At 46.7% G+C, this 16,439-nt stretch overlaps 1 pseudogene; it reads right to left on the bottom strand.

The window, feature by feature from the left end:
* Nucleotides 1-246: 246 nt before the first annotated feature.
* Nucleotides 247-8,000, bottom strand: LOC119287946 (annotated as a pseudogene).
* Nucleotides 8,001-16,439: the final 8,439 nt, after the last annotated feature.

The following is a 16,439-nucleotide window of genomic DNA, read 5'->3' as shown; positions in this document are numbered from 1 at the left end:
CCAAGGAGACGGCCGCCCCTGAAAGCAAAGATGGTTCTGTAAGGTCCAAATAACACGCCAAAGAGCAGTGCAGCAAAGAACATCCGTCAGATCCGCTGCTCTCGGTGCACCCGATGGAGTGCTTCCGCGAGGTTCAGTGCGACGTTTTAGATGTACCCCACATTAGATGTTCCACTGGAACCTCATGCTGATTTGGTTGCCGTAACAACCTACTAACCTAGGGTTATGCGGAATGAAAGGAGGGTATCACAAACACTAATCTGAGGACTGCCCCTGTTTCAGCCCTGCTTTACAGATATTCTTTCAAACCCTGTCAGGCCATGTTGGCTTAACTAGGTTTCATAATTTCTTGTATCCAATAAAACCAGAAAGAATACATTGCACTGAAGATGGGATTGACAGTGTAAGGGCTCAGACTATTACCAACATGCATAGTCAGGAAAACCATACAGCTGGCTCTCTACGACTACAAAACAAATAACCAAAGGAGAAGCGCTCTTTTTGAGAGACTAGATCACACTTTCTTTGCCAAGGGAAGCAGATAACAAAGTAGCACAATATATGCTGACGAAGGTAACATGCAATTATCCCCACACTTCAGAGCTTTTCTACTTCAGAGCATGTAGATTTACATACCAGGAGTAGGTTGGAACCGCGTGGTAGTAATTACTACGCAGTTTTCATTCAGATGGACGTGGGCTCAACCAACTCAATCAAGCAGCCTAAATCCTGATTCGCGCGTCCGCTTTCTTTCCTTCAGCATCACTTTCTTATTTTCGTTCGCAGCAAGGGCCACCGGAGTGGGGAACATCGGCGGCTGGCAGGAATGGCAGCCCTCTTCGGGGGCAAATCGATCCTCTGCCAAATATATAAAATACAGAGTCAATATTACCATTTCGGCAAAAAGGAAGAATCGCAAGATAAAGGGCATGGAATATCCAGACGTTTCTTTTCTTAGAAAAATATCATCAATGAAGTGAAGAGCAGAAAAAAGAAAGATGTGGTGCTGCCGATGATGGAATACGTTCTTTCTAAGTGCAAAGTTAAGGCACATACCTTTTGTTCTATGTGAGCAAGCTTCGTCTTGTTCTCCTCTGTTTCACACCACTGCTCTAAGTTAAGGCAGTCGTTAATTTCTAATTCTTGGAGGCTTGTGAGCTGTTGTATGCTGTTTGGCAGAGTCGTGATAGCAGGATAGTCCCTAATTAGAAGTTTCTTGAGAGAGGTAAGTTCTCCTAACCACAAGGGCAGTTCTGATTGGGCCAAGTACTCCAATGTCAGTGATTTAAGGGACCGGAGAGCCCAACTGATCTCTGTTGAGCTGGTCAAATCACAGCAACGACGGATGCGCAATTCACTGATGGCAGGTAGATGGTGAAGCAATCTCCACTGATGCAGAGGAACCTCCTTGGTTTCAACTTTCAGACAAGTAGACACTCCTACCAGAGAAGAATATGAGGAAGCATCATTGTGTGACACGCTCTCTGCCCATGATGTGAGCACATTATCACTTCCCTTTATACTCCAAGATGCAGCTCTAGGAAGGTGTGGTTTTATCCTCAACTTAGGGCAACCATATATATTCACTTTCTCAAGCTCACGGAACATGAGCTCATCCTCACCAATAGATAGTGTCGTGTTCCATTCTTCCAGGCTTTCCATGCCTCCCAGAGTAAGCACCCGGAGGTTTGGTGGTAGTTGGGCGAGGGGTGGAATACTATTGCAGTTGGGCAAATCAAACATTTTCATTTCGACAATATTAGGGAGATAATTGCCAATACTCATTAGCCAGTCTGGAAAGCTGACGCTAGTATAACCATATATCCCAAACTTTTGCAAAGCGGTTGGTGGCATTAGCTCCATCAGCAACTCCATGTCATCCACGGATCTTTTAGCTTCTGTGTTCCACACTAACGACAATTCTTCAATCCTCTGTTTTTCAGTCAGTTTTACACTCCGCGCCTCTTCTCGGGACTTCACCTTTTCAAGTCCCTCAATGCCCAGCCTATCAGGATTTACATGCTCAAGCAAGCCAAGGTTGGTGTAACATTTTCTATTATCGGCAGTCACAAAAAATATTGGCAACAATCCAAAAAGGCTTTGACGGTCCATTTTAGCCACACATTCTGGAAGCCTTGCAACTTGGCTGCACCACTTAAGTACTAGCTTCCGGAGGCAGCTAGCACTTTCTGGTATACTAATAAGAGGATGGCCATTAAAAGACAGGTCCAGCTGCTCCATATTGGGAAGCCTACAGATACTGTCAATGAAACTCTCAGTTTGATCTGTTGATGAGCTGTCAAATATATGATGCATGCACCTTGATAGCCTCAGATAGCGGAGTTCGGTGAGATTGCTGATGACTTCTGGATGCCCTCTGAGATTTTCACACGCTGTTAATTCTAATTGTTGGAGTTTGGTAAGGTTAGCCAATGCTTCGGGTAATCCTAAAACATTATTAATGTTTGATAAGTTCAGATATACCAATTCTTTGAGCTTCACAAACGAATGTGGGAGTTCTTTTAGACTCGAACAGTATGATAAGTTAAGATACATCAGACCTTCCATTTCACCAATTGACTCTGGCAATGCTGACAAATTCTGACAATTATGAAGGTTGAGATAATTCAATTTTCGAAGCATACCGATACACCCGAGATCCAATCGACCACGGATATTTGGAGCACTAAGATACCTCAACTGCTTCAATTGACCAATAGAAGCGAACAACCTACACGAATTGACTGATGCATGCAAGATACGGACGTACTTTGCTGCTGTAATTGCATCAGGATGGAGCTTAGGCCATGAGGTTCCAGCGAACATAATATTCAGCGCCCTTAACTTTTCAGGTGAAGTTATGAATTACTTTAGTGGCTTCGTGCAATCTATGTTCCATGCATAGCGACAGTTGGGGCCCGCCAAGTTAAATTCGTCAGCCATGACTGACCTTGCGAGGTCATGCACCAAGTCATGCATTGTGAACAGTGTGATAGTGTTGTTTGGGTGGTAATATTCGACTTCAGCCTGCACGATAATATACAATGGTGTAAGACTTGCAGTTAAAGTTTTACTACTGATGCAAGGATATAGGTTATGCACAATTGGTTCTTGGGACGAATAATTAGAGGATAACTAACCGGATGTTAATCTCGGTTTGGAATTCAGAGTTTAGTCTACTTCTTTTTCCATCTAACCTATTGCTTACGTTGTAATGACTTAATCATCAACAAAATTTTATTCTAATCTAATGTCGTTCATATTATAAAACTACACACAGATGAAAAGTAAAATAAGAGCTTGAACTCCAAAATATTACATTTATCTTGTACAAATTGGACTATATCAATAAAATGAGAGCATTCTATCACAAACCATAAAAAATATTTACATTTATAGTAACATACTCCAAGCTTTCTTTATATACACGAATTTGAGGCACTATACGAACAACTATACTGATACACATCACCAAAATTAATTAGACCATTAGATCATTAAGTTAATCTTTAAGATTTAGTATCACGAGTAACCTGTGTTGGCGCCGCCTCCTCGTGCAGCGCCTCTTGTTCTTCCTCTCACTACTCTGTTGGAATTTATCTCCAGAACACACACCAGTGGAAGAAACTCCTAGGAAACACACACACACACACACACACACACACACACACACACACACGAGGAGAGCACCAAGGTCTTTGCGCTGAAGCATTCTTCCTTGTGAGCACAAGCGCTATATTGTTTTTCCCAGCCCTCACGGCTTCTTTTCTCATTCCTTTCTTGACTTAAATAGGCAGTACAAGATAACGACTCGCACACATATCCTGGTCCTCAACTTACGGCAAGGCGATGCACCCCTGGAATCTCTCCACGATGCACACAAGACTCGGCCATCACGCATACATCCACTACTTGCGCATCGTCCACTCAACGGCCAGCATGCACATGCACATGACTAGCTAACAAACTCCATGCGTGACTACATCAACAAACTAATCTGACCCACTACTCGCTTGCATGCACACACATGAACTCCTATGTGAGTGCACTGCCGACAGCCCAGTATATGGACACGACTACATGCATGACTCTAGAAAAACCAAGAAATAATCTAAACCTAGCATTAGTAACAAGATTAGTTCTAACAACCTGCTCCAACACAACTCCTACTGGCCCACCAGATTTCTCATCCAAAAGAAGACACGCTCCCACACAAACAAACAGAAAATATAATCCCTAGCCATAGCCTGGCTAACAACGGAAAATTCACCCCACCAAATTTAAAAAAAAGTTGTACTAAAAGGGCAACTTGAACAATTTTAAAATAACAGGAAAATATTAACACAATCACATGGTCACACAAATAAAAGGAGACCCTCCCTTGACTACAAAAGAATTTCAACCCTCTTATAAAATGTGGAAATTCCAAACCAATAAAAGGCAATCCAATGAAAAGGAAATGCCCCCCTCCTTTTCTCAATGAGATAAACACTATTAGTCACACAACTTAACTGAGATGTGCAATTTAACCACTAAATTCACAACATGTTTTAAAGAAGTCAATTAACTTCGAATTATGTGTAAACTGTTTACATACCGGTTCACGGGCATAACCGTAGCCTGTGTGACATGCCAACTCAGGACTAGATAATAATGGTCCTTCTCAGTAGCTTTCTTTTGCAAAATAAATAAATAATCCTGATATCTTTGGGGCGTTTAATGCAAACCCCTTCCCCCTCCCGTCCCCCTCCCTCTTGCTTCTTTTACTCCCTCCGTCTAGGTGTGTAAGTCATCTTATGAAAATCAAATAATCCCAAAATACTAAGGCACGGTGCATTAACTTCTACCTCGTTTTTTGTTTCTTCACATATCAACCAATAAGAGACAAGGGGTGTGCATGCTTTTAATGACTTGAGACTATCAAACACGACATGCAGTGGTTAGTTCATTGCATGCAATGCTATTAATTAGCAAATAAACATTAATGTCTCTCATTTCCCCCTCCTTGGTCACGGTGCACAACCTAAGATGACTTACTCACCTAGACGGAGGGAGTAGTCCCGAACAAACAACATGACCACCACATAGGACACAAAGCACATCTCCTACTCGTACCAGCAACAGGACAGCGATAAAAGCCGTGCCTGAGAGAGCACCTAGAGGGATGTGATGAGGCTATGCCGGCCATTGCCGCTTCTCGAGATGGGCACCGCCAGCACGAGCAACACCCATGCCGCCGCGAATACCATCTCACCGCTGCCTGTGGAACATACTGAACCTACAGATTTCTCTCTAACGGCTAGTTGGCGGTGAGGGTGAGAAGTCTCAGAGAGCGACCATCCACACTGTGACAGTCTGAGTCTAGTCCTCCTTGACTTTTCTCACACTGCGTCATGTGAAGGTGACGGCTGGTCATGAATTCCGTGCCCAATGCCCATCATTACCATTGCTTATTCTACAGTTGGTGCACATGGACATCTAACCCTCCATCTTTCCACTCGGCATCTGTGTGCTAACTTCCCAATGAAGAAATCCACATCATATCCGAATCGTGCATACATTAAATAAAATAATATCACAATTAACTATGAAGGAATGAATTAATCAACTCACCTTTGAATGTTGAAGAAATGACATCTCCAGAAGCTGCATAATGTAACTCTCACCGAGTTGCCACTAAGAGAATATACTAGATGGCTCCATGAATCCAAGAGCAATCCATTGATGAATTAACTCATCTTTAATCATTTTGTGGCCCTTTGGAAAGATTGCACAATAAGCAAAGCACAACTTTAAGTATGGAGGCATCAAGTTGTAGCTTAACAACAAGGATCCAAGCACTTCATGACTAGATGATGCATCTGTAGAAGTAGATAGATTCCAGATATGATTGGTTCTGACCGAATTCCATTCTCCATACGACTTGGACCTCAAAATGTGTCCAAGTGATTGAGCAGCTAAAGCTACGCCTTTGCACTTTTTTGCAATATCCCTTCCAATCGCTTCCAACCGCTCTTTGTCGTCCCTTGTTTCAAATTTACTTTTTTGGCTCATTATTTCCCAGCACATCTCATCTGACAATTGAGGTAAGTTGTAAGGCCGCACAGTGGAGATTTCATTTGCAATCCCTTCATCACGTGTGGTAACTACAACCATCACCTTGCACCCCTTACCCTGCTTCAGCATAGACTTTAATTCTTCAAGTTGAGAAGGACGCTTCTCCCACAGGTCATCCAAAATGATCAGAGCATTCTTCTTCTCAGCAAGTAGCTCTTGAAGGCGAATGTTAATACTGTGCAGATCAAGTATCTGTTGGCTCTGTTGTCTTGATAGTTGTGATATTATAGTGTTGCCAATTATTTTCAAGTCAAATGTCTGGGAAACATAGACCCATACCCGAGAGTGTTTTTCAAACTCAGGATGATTGTAAACCAATCTTGCCAAGGTGGACTTTCCAATTCCTCCCAAGCCCCATATGGGAACAAAGGTGGTATGTTCAGTGGTGCTCCCAGATAATCGAGCCAAGATTTCCAGTTTTTCCTCAGTCCTCCCTATGATTTCTGCTTCCACCATAGTCCCTGCATTTTCCCGGATATCAGGAAGTTGCTGCTCATTGGTTCGAGTTTCTGGCGGAAGACGATAATTCTGATGGTCCTCTGTTATCTTCTGTAGACGCTTTTGCATCTTTTTCATCTTGTCTGGCATACTGATCTTCTTCCTCATAGCTCCGATCTGCAAGAGGAATGACTTGATCCGTCAGTAACACTGAAGACATGAAAAGGACATGCACGCGGTGGCAATCTTGTGAGATGCAGTTGCAATTTAAATCATGAAAAGCGCACATGCCACTGGTCTGGACTTCCATCACATACTAACAAGTATGGCCCTATCCGTATAGCAGAACAGGAGGATATCTAAATAAATTCAGATTCGTTTAGATAATTTACTTCACTATAGGAATCCAGATTTTTAGGATGATGAATTTAGTTACATATAATTTCCTTGACTACAAAAAGAAATCCAGATCTAGTTCATCATCTAGATATATTCAGATTCATCAGTCATATCCTAGGGGGTGGGAAAGCAACAACGTTCAGATCCAGATTGATGGCAACCAAATGAACATACCAGGGACTGGGTGTCAGATTCGAAGTCGTCGAGCATGTCGGAGATGTCGTACATGGCGGCCTTGAGCCGGTTCACCCACAGCAGCGCCGAGCTGTCGGTGATGGAGCGCCTCTCGGCGTCGCTGAGCGCGGCCTCGACCGACTCCAGCGTCATCTTCATCTTCTCCAGGTCCCACTTCAGGTTCTTGTGCAGCTTGATCTTGCCGCCGATGGCGGATCCGATCTGTTTTATCACCACCTTGATGACACCCGAGGCGACCATGCCCCCGACGACGGCTGCCGCTGCCGCCATTGCTGGCCCGGGCGGATCTCACGGGGACACCGATAACACTGACGCGGTTCTCAGAGCCTATTGGAGAGGAAGTAGTCAGTGAAGCAGAGGCCGCCGGAGAGAAACGGGGAGGGGGATAACGAAACTGACCTGTATCAACGCCGTCTGTAAGGGACGCCGTTGCCGCCGGTGACCGGGAAGCAAGGAGGAAGACGCTTGCCAGGAAGAAGAGATAGGCACAATGAAGAAGGGGGGCAGATTCTTTTTTTTGTTCTCTGAATCGAGTGGTAGCAGACTCGCGGCCTAATAAGTACCGACGGCTACGGCGACGGCGACGGCGACGAGGTGTGGACTGGATGTGGTCGAGTGTGCGCGCCAGAGGGGAAGAAAGATTCGCCGGAGTTGTCTCTTTCTTTGACCGGGGACGGGGAGCACCCAAGTGACTCTCTTCCCCGCGTGAACGCGGATCTGCGGCCATAGCTTTGGAGATGGAGATGGAGATGGAGGAAGCATCCTCGCCGGGAGGAGGGCCGCTGGCCGATGTGCTGCAGCGGCGACGGAGATCTGTCACCTCTGCAGCCGAGGCAGACCCAAAGTCAAGTTTTTTTTAATGAGGGAGACGATTAGTCTTTCTTTTTTTGAGAAACGGGAGACGACTAGTCAAGGACCAACAGCAAGTATGACGGAGTACTCGACGGCCCAACAGCAAGTATCCATCAACATGTTAAAAAAAAGGTGAGATGTTTTTTATTTTTTGACAACAGGCTAATAAAAAAAGTGACTGATACGTCACTAGACATAAACCAGCCCTGAGACTGCAACCAAAGCACCTGGACCGGACGGGTTCATGAATAGATTCTATGCCTGTTGGAACATAATCAAGCTTGATCTGTTAAGGGCTTTGGATGCTTTTTACCGTGGGGGTGTAACGTGGCATGCCAACCGTCAGTGGCGGAGCTACACGGAAAATCCCGAGGGAGCAAAACAGAAAATGTGAACATTTGAGGGGGCAAAATACTAATGCGAACGACGGGAATTGAACCTGCTCATGGTGGATTTCACAATCCACTGCCTTGTTTCTTCCGGCTAAGCCCTTTTCTCTTCTTCAGAGAATTGTGCAAGGTTGGGGGGCACAGCCCCCCCCCCCCAACACCACACTAAGCTCCGCCACTGCCAGCCATCAATAAAGCACTGGTGTCATTGCTACCAAAGGTAGATCAATGGGCGATCTTTGATTAGGTGCTCGCCACAAGACTTGTGGAGGGCCTGCCACACTTGGCGGTCAAACATCAGTGCCTTTGTGAAGGGTAGATACTTGCATGAAAAATTCGTACAAGGCATGGCTTGACGGTTACATGCTTTGAAGGATCCTACTGTTCTCTTGAAGTTGGACATATCGAAAGCTTTTGACTCCCTCCAATGGCCATTCCTGTTGGAGGTAATGCATAGCATGTGATTTGGCCGACGGTGGACAGGATGGATCTGCGGCTTGCTTGCAACATCTTCCATGAGAATTATGCTGAATGGGGTGCCCAGCAAGCCGATATATAACAAGGTGGACGATACTTGAACCCGCTGCCACGCGGAAGCACACGCATACCGTCCGCAAACGAAAAAAAATATAACTAACACAGTTATTAATGCAATGAAGATTGGTGCAAATTTCGCTTCGCTGACGCCGTCCACTTGCATCACTAGGTGCAGTGCGGAGCGTAGGTATGTCAAAAGAAGGTGACGGCATCGACGCAGGTAACCTGAAGCTAATTGCGGTGGGTTTGATGTCACATGTTGGTTTTCTCTCTAGGGGGAACGACCAAATCAGCGACGTGACTAGTGTACGTGTGAGTTGGCACGTACTCACTCCGTTTCATAATGTAAGACGTTTTTTGATACTACACTAAAATCGAAAAACGTTTTACATTATGAGATGGAGGGAGTAGAAACTAGGTTAGCAGACCCTGCTCAACAAACTGAAGTTATGTTCAACTTAAGTTTCACTCTCGCTCACGGTCACGGCGTCACCATGGCCTCCTTGGCCGGCCCGCATTCCCAGGCTGAGTCCGGTTGGTTAGGCATTGCCTGCACCAAGCTTTGTCGTTCCGTCGACGACGGCAGCTCGGCAGGACAGATCAACCAGGCAGCTGGTGTGCTTCATTACATGTTACATTCCATTTGCCCAGTGCTCGGGTCGACCCAGAGTAGCTGACCAGCTGAGGATACTTAGAGCAACTCCAGCTGGTGGCAGCCACCGTCATTTCCCCCCATTTTTCAAAAAACGCTCCCGCCCGCGCGCGCTCGCTCCCGTCCCAATCATGGACGACGCCATCGACCTCGACCTCGACCTCGACCTCGACGCCGCCGCCGGCCTCGCCTCCCTCGCCTCGTCCGACACCGCCGCCCCCGCCGGGAAGGGCAAGCCTCGTGCCCCGCGCAAGACGGCCGCCACGACCAAGCCAAAGAAGGCGCTGACGCCCGAACAACGGGCACACGAGTCGGCCAAGAGGAAGGGCCGGAGGCACGCCGCAGACGCGAGGGATGAGGCCGCCGCTCAGGCCGCCGTCGTCGCCGCCGCGCAGCAGGAGGTCACCAACGCCCGCGTCGCGGCAACAACGAGGGAGGCGCTCTACATGCTAGGGTTAAACCCTAGCCAGCACGGCCTCGTCCAAGCCGCCGTCGCAGCGGCCAGCACCGGCTCGTCGGCGTTTCCTCGGATGGTGCTGCCCGACTCGTCCCGCGGGTCGGCTTGCAACCCGATCCCCGGCTTCCACGTCTACCCGCATGCCTCCCGTCTCTCCGGGGAGTGCTCACCCGAAGTGAGCGTGATCGCGCCTTCCACGCCCGCGCCCACGCCCATCGACCTCAACTCCACCCCGGTGGCTCGTCATTCGGCGGCGTGAGGAAACGCGCGCGGCAGACGCCGGCCGGCGTGCTCCCGGATGCCCGCAACCTGTTCGAGGAAATGTCGTGAGCCACTGACGAGGACTACATGCAGAACCTCATCTTTGAGGGCGGTGCGCCGGCCACTGGCTACGATGCCGACGAGACACAAAGCCAGGACGGCCGCGGGGCGTTCATGCCGGCCGCTGGCTATGATCCCGACCAGGCGGCCTTCATGCGTGATCAGGTCGGCATCGACCTGGACGGCTTCCCCCTCGACCACGAGTTCCCAGACGACTACGGGCTAGAGGAAGAGGACGAGTGCGACATCGACGTGGAGCCTTTGTTCGAGGACGAGCTCGCCAACCAAGCCGTCGGTCCTAAGCCGAAGCGCAAGAGCAAGCGTGCGAAGGCGTACACGGCGGCCGAGGACAAGCTTCTTTGTGAGTGTTGGCGAGACATTGGACAAGACCCCAAGACAACACTAGTGCAGAACCGGCCTTTAGTGCCGGTTCGTAATGGCCTTTAGTGTCGGTTTGCCAACCCGGCACTAAAGAGTGGGGACTAAAGCCCCCCCCCCTTTAGTACTGGTTCGTCACGAACCAGCGCTAAAGTGACACCACGTGGCACGAGCCAGACCCGTGTGCGCGTAAGACATTAGTACCGGTTGGTAACACCAACCGGTACTAAATGTTTGGGGGGGGGGTTGCTTTATTTTCCATTCCATTTTTTTGTTGGTATTTCACGATACTACAAATTGTACACTTATGCATATATATAAATAGATTTTCTTGTACGTAGAACCACATATATATACACACACACACACACAACCAACACCATTAATTATTCACACATACACATGTATATACATATACAATTTCTTCTACATATGTTGTCTTGGTGCCTCCGGAGCACGATGACAAGTGGTTCATGGGGGCGGTAGCGGGTAATAGTATTCTCCTTTGGGATCTATGACCTGGTCGAGCAAAAATCCGTCTATTTCCTCTTGAAGTGCTAGTATGCGGTCCGATGGTAGGAGCTTATCCTGCACCTCTCTGAACTGTTAAGAATGAGATCAATATGCATGTGTGTTAGTTGTGTGACTAAATATCGATAATGGTGTGAATAGTATTCTGACAAACGTACCCAGTCCTGTCTATCAGATCTGCTCCTTTCGGACGCCATCATGCGAATATTCTCGCAAACGTAGAATGCACACAAATTATTCCCCGGTGCCTGCTTCAGGGCCTTTATGAGAATGAAATTGAACCAGATAATGATTAATCAAGCATGATAATTAATTAATGATATGGAAACAAGAATTAAAAAGATGGTAGCTAGCTAGTACTACTTAATTACTTACCTTTGGTCGATGCCAAAACAACTTTTGTTTCCAGTCGCCTGGAGTCACCTTGATGAACTTTGCCCATGCCCTTCCCGCCGGCAAAGAAAATTAATAAAGGGGTTATTAAATAGTTCATATCAGGAAATGACGAACTAATAATAGACCGAGACATATATAGTTAATAATGATTGTACCTGTTGACTATCCCCTTCACGATGGTGAAGTCTTTATCTTCTTTAGTTAGTGAGTCTAGTAATTCAACTTTTTCTTCCTCAACTTTAATGTCTATCAAGACCCAGTGCCAACTGCATGCGCACACGTTTGCATGTCTTAATTAAACGGGCATGTGCATAAAATTAATCAACTACCATAAACCGTATACACTTAATTATTAACATCTAACTAGCTAGTAAGCAAAAACAGAATTTATAGTATAAGACAGTGTCACCCATGAGAAGTTGTAAGGAAGTAGTATATCTTCATTGCTATTGAGGCACTTCAAGAACTCTAGCATGCTTTCCTCTACACCTGCTTGATAAAATGGAAGCTTCCATATGTCCTCATTAATGGTATTTGGGTCAATGAACCCAATGCCATAGCGTCCAGATTTTTTCATTTCATACATCTTCATCCTGCATATAATACCACAGAAAAGAAAATAGTGAGGATAATTACATGTAATGATTGATCAAAATTATCACTACATAACTAGCTTGAGACTTAAATTACAGAAAGAAATCACTTATAGACAATAGCAACTGACGATAGACTTGTTGAGTGCGTCTTGATTGTATAACTGAAATACTTCTGGATACTCAATGGCCAGAGCTTTCTCGTGGTAATAATGCTCCTCCTTGACATTCACCATGAGGGACACTCGATTGGAAATCTTGGTAATGTTCGTGTACCATTGATGCAATTCATACATTCTCGTTGGGAGCTCCTTGATCTTGTCTGGATGGACCAAAGGTTGGCCCCGGACATATTTCCATTTTATTTCCGATTCTCTTAGCGGAGACATGGACTCGATTTTGAGGAGTTGTCCAACAGAGATCTTGAGCATTTCAGCCTGCATTATATGCTCCTCCGTTATTACCACATCGCCCTACTGGGGAACGCTAACGGTTTGCCCAGAATAATATTTGGCACACGTACTCCTCTCATGTGTTGTTGGCACAACAAGCGGGGGGATCACTTGCGCCGCCTGTTCTCCCAGCTGGGGAACGGTTTTCCCGCATTTTTTGCCAGCTGCTTGTTGGCTCGAGCTCGCTTCCTTCTGTAGCCGTGCTCGATGTAGCTTCCTGATTTGACACTCATAGTCTGAGTCAACAGGCTTGGGAGCTGGTGCTCTAGCCATACGAATGAAGTGGTCAATCGTTTTCTCAGGCACTTTCTCCTTTGGCGGTGGTGCCGGTTTCGGTCCAAAATGGGCGTCCACTTGGGCCTGCACTATGGCTGCGTTTTGCTCCTCGGTCATGTCGTAAGGCCTCTGAGGAAGAGGAGCGAGACTTAGACCATATTTATATCGCTTGTCTCTGCCTGTACTTCCTGTACTACCTCGACTCGTACCACTACGCACCATAGCTGCGGTGTGTCTCTTCTGCGATTGCTGAGACGGCGGACGTGGCTGACGCTGTGCCGGACTTGAAGCAGGAGGAGTGGCCTGACGCTGTGCTGGACATGAAGGAGGAGGAGTTTTCTCAAGCGTTCAGGGACTTGGAGGAGGTGGTGGACTTCGAGGAGGAGTCGGCTCACGCGTTTGTGGAATTGGAGGAGCGGGAGTCTGCTGACTCGGTGGCGGACTTTGAGGAGGAGTCGGCAGACGATGCGGTGTCGGTGGACTTGGAAAGATGATGCAATCCTTTCTCCATAGGATGATACGATGTACGGCCTCTCCCAGTGTGCGCTCGCCGTCACCTCCAGCAATGTCAAGTACAAGCATCAAATATGGCTCCACCACTTCATCAACCATGACACGAGCATAGCCCTCTGGAATCGGGATGCAATAGAAGGTTGCTTCAGGGGTAATTGTGAAAGCAACGCCGTCCGCCACCTTCATGGATATGTTCTTCATTTTGGAGTGTAGCTCACTGTTAGTGTTCTCTATGATGTAATCCACAGGGTGGTATGTATCCAGCAGTGTGTCGCTCGGGGCAGAACCAACGCTGCTTCTCGGCATGGATGATACGGTGCTATCCAATGATGGACGATCATCCGCTTGCTGCTGCCGCTGCTGAGACCCCCTTTCCTGGCTAAGTGAGTCGATCTGCTGCTGCTGCTGCTGATGCTGCTGCTGCTGCTGGAATTTGAGTGCCAAGTCTGCGTGCCTTGCTTCTAGGCCTTGAAGGCGTTCTGCGTCCTGCTTCCTCTGCTCCTCCTCCAGCTTCCTCTTCTTCTCCTCCTCCATCTTCTTTCTTGCACGGGACCTGTAATCGTCATTCCAGTCCGAAAAGCCCTCATACCAGGGAATAACGCCCATGCCTCGTGTTCTTCCCGGGTGTTCAGGATTTCCCAGGGCGTGCGTAAGCTCGTCGTTCTCTCTGTTGGGCGTTAACACCCTCGCTCGAGCTTCTTCTATTGCGTCAAGTATCTTTTGTTCGGCTCCTTTTAGACTTGCCTTCTTCGAAACCAGGCCTGTCTTCAGGTCCAACGCCCCCCATGCGCATATAACCAAGTTCTGCACCTGGGGGGCCAGCTCGTAGTAATCGGAGTGACCTCTGCACCCTCCATCTCTTGCTCAGACTTATCCCACTTAGGCATTCCCACCACGTAGCCACCTGGACCTAGCCTATGGAACTGCATCTTTTTTGCGGCATTGGCCTTGTTTTTTATCGACCGTTCCTTAGATATTTCTGAATCCTTGAATTTCATGAAATCGTCCCAGTGTTCTCTTTGCTTCTTCAGTGTTCCCGTGAATTCTGGAGTATTCCTTTTTGCGGCGAGGTAGTCGGCCCATACAGTTTTCTTGTGGGTGTTGAATGCAATTGCCATCTTCTTAAGAGCAGCGCCCTTCACTTTGTCCACATCTGATTTAGTGAAATAATCTGGTAGGGTGAAATGTTCCATCAGAGAATCCCAAAGGTCTTGTTTGGCTCTGTCGTCGACCCAAGTAACACCTGGACGTTTAGTCTTTGACTTTTTCCATTCTTGAATGGAGATCGGGAGTTTGTCCTTCACAAGAACTCCGCACTGACGAGTCCACTTGTTTGCAATGTTCTTAGGCGTCAAGGGTTTGCCACTAGGTTTGACGGATTCGATGTTGTACTTTACACCATCCTTCAACAATCTGCTCGGGCCTCGCTTTGTCCTGCTGTCTGTAGAAGCAGATTTGCTCGATCTGGAGGCTGAAAGAAGAAGATCGATTCGTTCATATATCTTAAAAAAACATGTGATGATTACCAGATGCATGCTTATATAAATATACCTCGCCGGTAGTCTTTGTTATTTGAAAATCAGCATTCTCTGTGTCATCATAAACATTGTTTGTGTCATCATAATCAGAATCATAGTTCATGACTTCATCGGCTCGGTCGTCGAGATCGAATATCTTTTCATCACCCTCTCCGGTATTGTTCAGATATTGGGAGCCGTCATCTGCTTCATTCAGATCATCTAGCCTGCCAGGACTGCGTATGATGTGGAACAATTCCTCTTCTCTGTCTCTGCCGGTATTGTCCGTCATAGCTTTTACTTAACTAATACAGAAGAAATATAGAACAATTTAGTATTCAAATTACAATGCATCGATGCAATCAATAAGGAAAAACTGAATCATATAGTACATAATATATATGCATCGTCTCGATTAATATATAATCTCGAATATACATCATCGTCTATATAATCTCGAATACATCGTCTCGAATATTATATATCGAATACATCACTGGCTAGGTACCTAATAAAGATCGAGTACTATAGAAGAATCTAGGGCACCACTCACGGTTCCTGGGGCGCGGGCGCTGGACACCCAAAGAGAAGGAACCATCACAGGATCATATCTCCGGTCATCTGCCCAAAGAACCTGCCAAGTAGTGGAGAACCTGACGTCGTCCATAGCAGCCATGTAGCGATGGACATGCTCGTCTTCCTCCCTGACACGGCGACGCACCACCTCCGGCGGGGCCGGCTGCCTCTGCACCGAATGTGGCCCATGCGAACGCCACCAAAGGAGATCAGGGTCGACGATGGGACCCGAGGCTGGGTTCCTCACCAAGCGGCGCGCCCCTCCAGGTAGCACCTCCCAGTGCCAGCCCCGCGGAGCCCAGTCCCGGACATGGGTCCTCTGAAGCATGACGTCGTCACAAACGGGTCGACGGCGAGGATGCGGGCCAGGCATATCGTCGAGAACAAATACTATATGCCCGCAAAAAGTAACATTAATCTAACATTCTATATGCAAATTCTAACAATTTGACATTAATCTAATTCATCTAACTAAAACTAATTCTAAAATTTCTAACATTTCTGATTATATAACTAACATTTCTAATATTTCTATAACTAAAAAACAGAAAAATTGCTAACATTTTTATAAATATTTCTATAACTAAAAAACAGGAAACAATTATAACATTTCTAATATTTCTATAACTAAAAAACTGGAAAAATTTATAACATTTCTATATAACTAACATTTCTATAACTACAAAAAAGAATAATTTCTAACATTTCTATAACTAAAAAACAGAAAAAATTCTATAATGTGTGTGTGTAGTGTGTAATGTGTGTGTGTGTGTGTGAACATGGCGGCCGGGGTGAGCTCACCGGCGAGGCAACGACGGGGCGACGGGACGGGGCGGCGACGACGGGGCGA

Source organism: Triticum dicoccoides, chromosome 4A (genome assembly GCF_002162155.2).
Source record: "Triticum dicoccoides isolate Atlit2015 ecotype Zavitan chromosome 4A, WEW_v2.0, whole genome shotgun sequence".
NCBI classification, from domain to species: domain Eukaryota; kingdom Viridiplantae; phylum Streptophyta; class Magnoliopsida; order Poales; family Poaceae; genus Triticum; species Triticum dicoccoides.
The sequence above is the reverse complement of the archived record's forward strand: the minus strand, read 5'-3'. Positions and strand labels throughout refer to the sequence as shown.